Here is a 9,496-nt window from a genome sequence, read left to right on the forward strand (position 1 = left end):
AAATTCGTCACACTTTAGGAACGTGTTAATCAGAATGAATCATACATTGATAGGAGAAGTGACATTGCATAAACTTATAAGAAGTTGAACTATTCTCTATATTATCAATTGGTTTTATGGTGGAACTTCAATTTTCTTCGGAGTCGAGGACCACCTCTAGCGGATCCATCTGCCGTGTCCAAAGAGACAAGACCAAAGGGGCAAGATGGGACGCGAGGGAGTTGAGTTCGTTGGAGGAATTGGACTTGAGAGGAGCAACTGGTCCTTGGTGGGACCGTTAGAGCCGGTCGTTATCAAGAACAACACGACCTGGATGGACAGTGGCGAGTCAACCATGTTCTTCTCTTTGCCTTCAGTTATGAGCAGTTCCTTAGTAATTGTGAGTGTGACATGGCTTAGGTTGCTGATGGATTTTTTGAGATCCACGGTGAAACTGACCTTTAATGGAGGAGAAAACACCATGCAAGCAAGTGGGATATAGTTAGATAAGGATCAAACCCTAAGACAATCACGGTTGAATGACGATTTTTTCAGTACAACGCTATAGTTTACACTAAAGACAGGAAGGAGTTCACAGTTGGATGATGAATTAAGCCTTAATAATTAACTAGCTTTTATATATATAGGAAGAAAAACATTTGACCTTTCGATGCCATCTCTTACTTTCCGCACAAGTAAATAGGAAAATGATCCTCTCTGGATTTACTTTGTGAGGATCCAACATCCTAGCCATTAATCGTACAACGTGAGGCCAGTTTTCATCAGATACTATTTGTGTTTAATTTTAAATAAAAAAAATCAAATAATTTCTGACCACACGATATACGATGAACGGCTAAAATGTGAAAATCTTTAGAATCCCCACAAAGCAGATTCGGATGGGATCCAATTCGAAGTAAATACTTACCTCCATTTCGTTAAGTACGTAGGGTTAATGAAAAATAATAAATCTTTTATTAGTTTCTTTTTTATCTCCCCACTCTTGACTTTGTGAAGAAATTGGTGGGGAAGGGAAGGAAAGATGGTCATAATTTATTTTCCATTATTTGTTTTTCTTTTTATTAGTTATAGTAATTTCTAACCTTTGTAAAAGGAATTCAATTGTAAAGAGTTGTTTTATGAGGTAGCACCTCACATATTGTTCTTTTTTTAATCTGTTTTTTTATTTATTATCAGAAAGGTTGCTTAGGAGAAATCTTAGTGAAGAAGGCTTTGGTGTATTTAACACAATACGTTGAAATGAAGCAAAACTTATTTATTGATATCTCTGATAAGTTACAAATATGTACATATACATGAGTCAAAATAAACAAACAAGAGGGAGCTTTCACAAAGGTTGTTTAGGAGAAGTCTTAGCAGTCGGTAGAGCCCCGGAAAGAGAAGGCACTGGAGGGGGATCATTCAGAGCCTCAGTACTGGACAGAACCTTAGAAGGAGGAGGCATCGAAGGTTGATCATTTGAAGCTTCATTACGCGGTACAGCCCCAGAAGACAAAGGCAATAAATGCCTTTGGAACAAACCCACAAACCGCTGATGATCAAGTAAAACCTGACCATCAGATTCCTTCATCTGCTCAAGCTTCCTCTTCATGTTCGTAGCATAGTCATGTGCGAGCCGGTGCAACTGTTTATTCTCATGCTTGAGCCCTCTAATCTCCTGTTTGAGACTCATCACTTCAGCCGCCAATGATTCAACTTGGCGGGTTCAAGCAAATAGGCGATGTGCCATATTAGACACAGAACCTGCACACTGAACACTCAGAGCCAGAGAATCTTTAACAGCCAACTCATCAGACCATTTGGAAAGTAGTCTGTTATCTTTGGGAGTGAGAAGGTTCCTGGCCACCACCGCAGCGGTCATATCATTCTTCATCACGGAATCCCTAACGGTAAGAGGACCAGTAGGGGATAAGAAGGATGGGCGCCATATGTTGTCTGGAAAAGGCGTGGCTGCCTCTTCAACAAGGTTCAAGTCAAAAGGACGGTCGGAAGGGCCAGACATTTTCAAATGTGTTGAAGAGAGAAGGGGTCAGACAAATCAAAATCTTAGAAGTGCAAGAATGGAGCTTCTACTGGTGAAGATTCAAGTATGCTTTGGAACTTAATGTCAGCCTCTATAAAAATCTGCACTCGACGGAGCTTCAGAAATCGAAGAGGCGCCTGCCCAGAAATCGAAGAGGCGTTTGCTTTCTCAAAAGCTGGTCTACTCAGAGACCATGAGGGCCGATCTCAGAAATCGAAGAGGCGTTTGTTTTCTCAAAAGTTGGGCTGCTCAAAGACCACGAAGGTCGATCTTAGAAATCGAAGAGGCGCTTGCTTTCTCAAAAACTGGGCTGCTCAGAGACCAGGAGGGCCAATCTCAGAAATCGAAGAGGCGCCTGCTTTTTTCAACCTTGTCAGCACCTGTCACATGCACACTCAGCTTTGCTGAAATTACGGGCATTCTGTTGAAGATTTCTGGTGAAGTAGAAAGCACGTGAATCTTACTGTTCATTCATCCACTTTCCACACACACCATCAGCTCATGGGTACCACATATAACTTTGCCAAAGATCTATGACAAAGTTTAGACACGTGAAGCTTGCAGCTCCCACTACATCGCTATGACCAAGAAGGGTAAAAGAATAGCAAAGAAACAACACTAACAAAGTTTAGACACATAAATTTTGAAGGTCTAGCTACCATATTATTACCCACAAGGGTAAAGGAACAACACCACTGCTGGATAATTGGAAAGTCCCTGTGTGTCAACCTCTGTGCTCTGTGGCAAGGTAAACTAGCAAACATGCCCAACCTTTACTCACATTCGAGAAAACACTCCCAACAAGATTGTTTGCTCCAAAATTGAAGAGGCACCATCCTCTGAATCTCGAGAGCCAGACTACCAACATGATTACTTTCTCAAAAATCGAAGAGACACCGTTCTCCGAATCTCGAGAGCCAGACTCCTAGCAGGATTGCTCTATCAAAAATCGAAGAGGCACCGTTCTCCGAATCTCGAGAGCCAGATCCCCGACATGATTGCTTGTTCGAAAATCAAGAGGCACCGCTTTCTCAACTTCGAGAGCCAGATTTCCTTGGATAAAGCTTGTTTGTAATCTTCACACGCAACATCAGCTTTCTAGATACCACAGACCACTTTTTCAAAGTGCTCTGACACACGTGAAGCTGACAGCTCCCACTACCGTGCTATGACCAAGCAGGATAAATGAATATCATTACTACTTGTTGTTAGGGAGACTCCTATATATGTCGACATCCATCCTCAACAGACAGGCAGACCTGCAAAAATGTTCAACCTTTCCTCATATCTGAGAGGGCACTCCCAACGAAGCCTCTCGAAATACTCAGCTTTCTTTCCCCCATACAATACCTCTGCAAACAAGTTACACCAGAGCAAGAATATCTCATATCATCAGGGTTAAAAGCAATAGTATCTCATATCATGCTTTTTCCCTGTCTTTTCCTTTGGCCTTGTTCTTACCTCCAAGACAAGGAGAAAGAGAGCAATCAGTCACACTTGGAATCAAGCTTCAAGTCAGGAATTGACTGCCTGGAACCCCTTACCTGATTACTTACCTGGCATTGCTTTCGAGTACTCATCTTCAACATCTTATGCTTCCAGAGAAGATACCACATCTGCCTGAGGAACATATAGGGAAAGTGAGAAGGATACAAGGAAGCATGTGGAGACAAGCGTAACAGAACACGTGCCGAATACATCCACTACTTTGTCAATAGCAAAAGTATCTCATATCAGCAGGGTCGAACGTACTCTAGATTTGATGGACTTGTTTTGACCCTCAAATTCTTCAGTCGGCCTTATACTCTGGAGGAAACCAGAAAACCATCCAGCCAAGTTCAAGAATAAGCCTGTGGAAAGTTACTTCTTCAAAAGCAAAAGTATCTCATATCATCTATTCTCATTTTCTTCTCTTTATCCTTTATGCTGCCTGCAATATAGGGAGAATGAGAACAATCAGCCGGAACTCGAAATCAAATTTCTGATCTGGGACTAATTGCTTGGAGCTCTGATTGCTTACCTTGTCTGTCACCTCTTTCAGCAGATCCCCTAACTCGGCGACTTGGGGGACTCCTACTACATGGTTTGTATTGCGCTTGACCAAGCCTGAAACTACAAGTAAGCTTCAAGTGAAATTGATACATTACCTTGTGCATCTCCACCAGTTAAAGATACCACCCCTAGATGGAGGAAGAGTACTTCCAGAGAATATGCCACATCTACCTATGAGACAGATAAGGCAAGTGAAGACGATACCATACTTCGGTACTTAGAAGTTTCGTGATTACGAGATCATTCTCCCACAATATTTCCTAATGTCATTTGTACTAAATCATTCACTTGTACTCACTAAAGGAGAGCTTGAACCTATATACTTGTGTAAACCCTTCACAATTAATGAGAACTCCTCTACTCCGTGGACGTAGCCAACCTGGGTGAATCACATACATCATGTGTTTGCTTTCCTGTCTCTATCCATTTACATACTTATCCACACTAATGACCAGAGCAATCTAGCGAAGATCACAAACTTAGTACTTTCTGTTGTACCAAAGTCCTCACTGATTTTGTGCATCAACAATCCTTAAGTCCTTACCTTTTTGCGTTGGTAATGGATGAGTTAACAGGACATATTCAAGATGATATTCCTTGGTGTATGCTTTTCACAAACGATATAGTGTTGATAGATGAAACTCAGGACGGGTAAATGCGAAGCTTAACCTTTGGAGAGAAGTGTTAGAATCTAAAGGTCTTCGCCTAAGCCGATCAAAGACAGAATATATGAGTGCAAGTTCAGTGCAAATGGAGGCCAAAATGAGTTAGGGATGAGGATCGGAGATCAAGAAATACCAAAGAGTGACCGTTTTCGCTACCTAGGATCTATCTTGCAAAAGAACGGAGAATTAGATGGAGATCTCAACCATATAATACAAGCTAGATGGATGAAGTGAAAGAGTGCATCCGGCGTGTTGTGTAACCGTCGTAAGCCACTGAAGCTCAAGGAAAAATTTTATAGGACGGCAATAAGGCCGGCGATGCTGTATGGCACAAAATGTTGGGCGGTGAAGCATCAACACGTACACAAAATGGGTTTGGACAGGTGCAAATAAGGCCTACTAACATTCCGGTTCGAAAATGTGACTACGGGATAGAGGTTCAAGGCTGAAGGGGTAGAGAAAGACCTAGGAAAACTTTGGAAGAGACTCTAAGAAAAGACTTAGAGTACTTGGATCTAACGGAGGACTTGACACAAAACCGAGCACAATGGCGTTCTAGGATTCATATAGACAACCTCACTTAGTGGGAAAAGACTTTGTTGTTGTTGTTCATGTTGTATCAAACGATAGATTTGTTAAATTAGGAAGCCAACGGGATTCGAACTCATGTCATAATGCAAGGACAACAGCTTATTATCACTAAAAATTATCTTAATACATCTCATTTAGTTACCTAAAGTATCCCTCACACACCCACACACTCCGCACATCACATGCCAAAATCAATCTCAAGTCTTCGTCTTCACCACGACCACAGCAGACAGATTTCTTGTGTACGAACGTCACTGGAGAAGAATATTCATGTACAAACCCTTTTTTTTTTCAATGTTGTGCTATACCAGTGTACTGATAAACCTACAGAAAAAAATTGAAGAGAACACGAACATTTCCTTCCATATCCTTTTTTTTTATTCATACATACATGAACATTTCCTTCTGGGAGGTCTTGCTATTAAAGTAGAACAAAGTCAGCAGCCACCTTCAAGTATAACCAATCTCTTTCTAACAAAAATAGAAGTCCAAGCATGATTAAGTGTAATAGATTCCTTTTATTTGTTAGTAGAACACCACTGGGCGTATAAGTTGTTGTCAAAATCGCATTCACTTATATTTGGTTCCTTTTTGTAGCAGGATCGTGTGTGTTCGTGATTTGCGTATTCTGGATGCAGGGAAGCAAATTGCACTGAGAAATTTTCCTGGCAATGTCTAGTTAATAGCATTTACGGGACCTAAAAAGTCATTCATATTAGTACAAAAAACATATTTAGTATTGAATTCTAACATGAAATGTATTCAACAACATGTGGACCGCCAATAAAACAATCATAAAAACATGATTGTGTCAATTTCGGTCATCATACACAACCACAAAAGTTGTACATAACATTGTTTTTTATGGTTCCAGGATTTTTTGGTGGTTCAACCAGTCCCTACATCTCTACCGTTGTTGTCCCCGTCTTCATGGTCCCCTCCCCCTCCGTCATGGCTGAAAGTTAACGTTGATGGGGCTGTCCATGGCTCAAACAAAACAGGTGGGGGTGGGGGGGTTTATTTGGGGTGGGTTTTCGTGACAACAGTGTCAATTTGTGGGAGGTTTTGTCCGCAGAGTTTCTCCAGTTAGGAAAGGTCTTTGACTTGCTAATTCAGTTTAGGGCGCGTTTGGCAGCTCGGACTGTACTGATTATTTCTGTCAGATAGGATAAATAGTCACTGGATAGTACTGACTAAATTAGTCGGGGCGTTTAATGCAGTATCGGACTAATTATTGTATTATTTATACTGTATTTGGTACTGAACTGGATAGGACAAGGGAAAAAAAATTGACAAATCTTTGTTTGTTTAATGAACTTTTCTCATATTTATACCTATTGAAAACCACACAAATTTTCAAATAACAAAGAGAAATAGTAAATTCCATACATCAAATTCAAAATATTTTCCAATAACATAAAAGAAGGTTCATAAAAAACAACTACAGTCGTTACGTTATATAGATTAATCCAACCACATATTCAAGTTCATAAAATATACAAATGCAAGCTGGTTTCAGTAAGAAACAGTTTTTCCAGATAGCCAAAATATATGCATGCTGCTGCTTTGCTTTCAATAAGAAGCAATTTGTCCAAGTACCCAATATATACATGCTACAACTTTTAACAAAATATATGCATGCTGCTTTTAACAAAATATATTGTTGTTGGTTTGAAATGCCAATTGCGGTTACTTTGTCCAAGTAACATAAGTACAAAGGCTTTTTTCTTGCTTTCGGTCTGGTCTTGCTTCTCTGCAAACTCTTCCCTCTGCTTTGTCCAAGTAACATAAGTACAAAGGCTTTTTTCTTGCTTTCGGTCTGGTCTTGCTTCTCTGCAAACTCTTCCCTCTGCTTTGCTTTCTCCTTAAACACCAACAAACACAGGGAGCATCAACAAAACAAATATTTCATGCAATCATAAAGGCCAGATGCATTAATGTCGCAAACACTAAGTCCAAACAACCAATAAGAGAAATTTAACCAACAAAACCAAGACAACCCCACTAAAAATTTGATAAATGCAATGAATAAAATAACTAAAAAAGCTTAAAAGGAACAAGATTTGAAAGCCTAACAAGACAAACAACAAAACCAAGACAAAGCTTCAGTTACAAACCACTGAAGTAAGTGCCATGGACGGATCAACACACCACTTAAGTGAAACTAGCCAGCGTTTCCTTCACAGAAGCTTTAAGCTTCAGTTACAAACAGAAAAATGAACCACGACAGTGTTATATTCTCAGTTAACATATAAAACTTATGAGAAAATACTACCACACAAAACACAATTTTGTACAAGCATAAACTACACGATATTCCATATAACATACTAAGTCCCCAACATATGCAGTCTAACGACTCTAACATGTAAACGGATACCATATAACACACTTTAACCACTTATTCCCTTTCGGCCCACATTATCTCTTCTTCTATTTAACCGCCCTTGACAATCTTGCAGCTTGCCCATCAAGTACAGAGTAACCTTCAGTTCTGGCCCATCAAGTACAGAGTAACCTTTAGAGTTAATCATCTGCACAAATTTTATATAATATCCCATTTGCCCATTACTAATCTTGTTCACTTGAGCATTTCAGTTCAAATTTTTTTACCATTAACGTTTCACCACTCCTTTAATTACTCAATTATTTTAACATCATCGTATCAACAGCTAAATCAAAGCAAACTTTCACCATGCATCAGTCAACAAAAAATCGAAAGAAAAATCTTGAAAATTCAACGAAAACCCACTGACCAAATCTCAAATCAAAGAAAACCCACATAAGAATTTGTAGAATAATGATATGGAAGCAGCTCATTTTTTTAGCACAATTCTCGTGCCAAAAATCGACCCCAACAAACCCTAATTCGAACCCAACAAACCCTAATTCGACCCCAACAACAAACCCTAAAATTCGAAAATTCTAATTAAAACACAAAATTACATAATCAATTGCATAATTGCAGAGAAAACAACAACTAGATTCAAACAATTGAAAGAAAATTGCAAGAAAAATAGAATGAGGGGGAAGAACAAAGGGATGGGCGGAACCTGGGAAAAAGAAGAAGGATGAGAAGACAAACCTGGGAATGGTGCGTCTGGAGAGGAAGAAGAGACCAAGAGATTTTCTTGTACTGTCTGGAGAGGAAAGAGAGCGAGAGTGCGTTCTCAGGAGGAAGGAGAGAGCGAGAGTGCGTTCCCACTAAATTGTACCGTGCTTTTAGAGAGGATAACGAATCGGGTGTTTACCGTATAAAGGAGGTAGGTCCGGATTATTTAATCCGGTGGCTATTTAATACAAACTGACAACAAACACCGTACTCCGTATTATTAGTTCTATCCTGTGTGTTATCCTACGTACCAAACAAGAGTCTGCTAATTTAGTAGCACATAAACCAGCTGGTTTGGTTTTGTTTTTCAATCTGGATTCTTGTTGGTTTGATGATCAACCGGACTTAATTTGTGATGTCTTACTTATTGAATTACGATCATTTTTAAACAAAAAAGCCGTATAGTTTCAACCAAAAAAACTATTTATTTTTTTATGGTCACACCTTTACAAATTTTACCAAACAAATAACTGCTTTTGTATAATTGATTATTTTCACTAAGATAATGTTAGGGAGATTAAATTTCTATATTAAATTTACAAATTAAATGATGTGTCACCAATAAGAAATAAGAATGTTCATCAACATTTAAGTAATAATCCAATTATCAACAACATAATTTGATTTACAAAATTTGATAACATTGTCATTTTCACAATATAACATGAATATTTTTTTTTTTAAACACAACAATACAGAAATAACCCTTAAACTCGATGCCAAAAATTATAATTGTTGATGCGCAAAATCAGTGAGACTTTGGAACAACGTAAAATGTCAAGTTTGTGACATTCGCACGGTTGCTTCAGTCACCTAGTGTGGATAATATGTAAAGAGATAGGGATAGGGAAGCAAACACAAGGTGTGCCTAGTTTATCCTAAGTTTGGCTATATCTATGGGTATAGGAGTTCTCATTAATAGTGAAAAGTTTACATAATACTTAGGTTTAAGCATAATTATCATTAGTGGGTTCTAATGACAAGTTTAAGTACAATAATGACATTAACCTCTAATTGTAGGAGAATGATCTTCTTTCATAGTTGAAGAGAATC

The sequence above is a fragment of the Malus sylvestris genome, chromosome 2 (assembly GCF_916048215.2).
Source record: "Malus sylvestris chromosome 2, drMalSylv7.2, whole genome shotgun sequence".
NCBI lineage: Eukaryota > Viridiplantae > Streptophyta > Magnoliopsida > Rosales > Rosaceae > Malus > Malus sylvestris.